This window comes from Buceros rhinoceros, unplaced genomic scaffold, assembly GCF_000710305.1.
Source record: "Buceros rhinoceros silvestris isolate BGI_N320 unplaced genomic scaffold, ASM71030v1 scaffold13960, whole genome shotgun sequence".
NCBI lineage: Eukaryota > Metazoa > Chordata > Aves > Bucerotiformes > Bucerotidae > Buceros > Buceros rhinoceros.
Genome location: NW_010389131.1, coordinates 1,236 through 2,415, shown reverse-complemented (window position 1 = coordinate 2,415; position 1,180 = coordinate 1,236). Strand labels below are relative to the sequence as shown.

At 58.9% G+C, this 1,180-nt stretch overlaps 1 protein-coding gene across 1 annotated transcript in view; it reads left to right on the top strand.

The window, feature by feature from the left end:
- The window catches only part of UIMC1 (ubiquitin interaction motif containing 1), a 35,531-nt gene that overhangs the window by 33,175 nt on the left and 1,176 nt on the right, over positions 1-1,180 (top strand). The gene's annotated exons all lie outside the window — the stretch shown is intronic.

Below are 1,180 nucleotides of genomic sequence, written 5' to 3'. Positions count from 1 at the left end.
AGCGGAGGGGAATGGCAGGGTGACAACGGTATCTGCCAATACCCACAAGCCCCTTCCCATGGTGAAAGGCTTCAAAGCCGGAGCAGGGGGAGCCACCCAGTGCTGGGAGCAACCTGCAGCACCCCAGGAGAAGTGTGGGGGAGTGAGTGCGGTGGAGGTGTGCCGGGTGTGGGGGATGTGCCTTGCTAGAGGATGTGGGAGGCAGGAGCGTGGGTAGCAGCTGGCTCACAGTCACTCACCAGGTGTTGTCCCCCACTGTGCTTTTTCCTGCTCATGGTAGTCCCAGAGGAGCACAGAGAGGGTCCTTCCAGGCCTTCCCGCTGGTTCCCGCGGGCAAAGCCCTAATGCCACAGCTTTGCCTGCGCTCTGAAATGTGATTCTCAGCATGAAGATGCAACATGATGTCTTAGTTTCGTATAATCCTTTAAATCCATCACAGGCCTCAGCCCTTTGGGGATTCAGATGCAAATGATGAGATTTCTGGTTGATGATTTTGGCTGGGACACAGCCAAGTGCTGTGTGGTTCAGGGTACTGTAGGGCACGTCTGCTCTGGCTTGTGACCAGTTCCATGGGGGCTCTTTGACTCTGTCCCTGTGCCCCACAGCTGGGTGGCATGCAGGGCCCTGCACGCAGGGCAGGCATAGGGCATGGGGGGAAAGGTGCTGGAGCCGGGTGGCCCTTTGGGGTGGCTCAGCCAGGCTCTGTGTTTCCTCTGGCCCTGCCTCATGCCTAGGTGGCACCTTACCGGGGCAGCAGGTTATGTCTGGGTGTGGGCTGGGCCATTGGAAAGCTTCCTAGTGATGCTGTTGGGCTTGCAGGTTCCTGCCACTGCCCATTTTGGGGTGCTTTGCAGCTCCAGCCCTGCAGCCAGGATGTCAGTGCCATGTAGAGCAGACCTAGGGACACGGAGCAGCCAGGAAAAGGGCCTTGGCTGGGCCAGCAAGGCTCAGGGCAGCCAGGCCACGTGATCTTCCTTTAGACTGTGTGACCAGCACGGATGCATCTTCCTGGGGACCGTGGTGGGGTACAAGATGTGTCTTCCTTGTCTGGCTGTGCCCTAGAGAAGGCCCTTTCCTGTGCCCTCGAACAGAGTGGGACGGAGCCTGCCCTTGAAGGCACAGTGCTGGGGATGTGGCAGAGCCCTGGTGCCCATATTTTTCCGTTAGAGCCCTGTGCTCA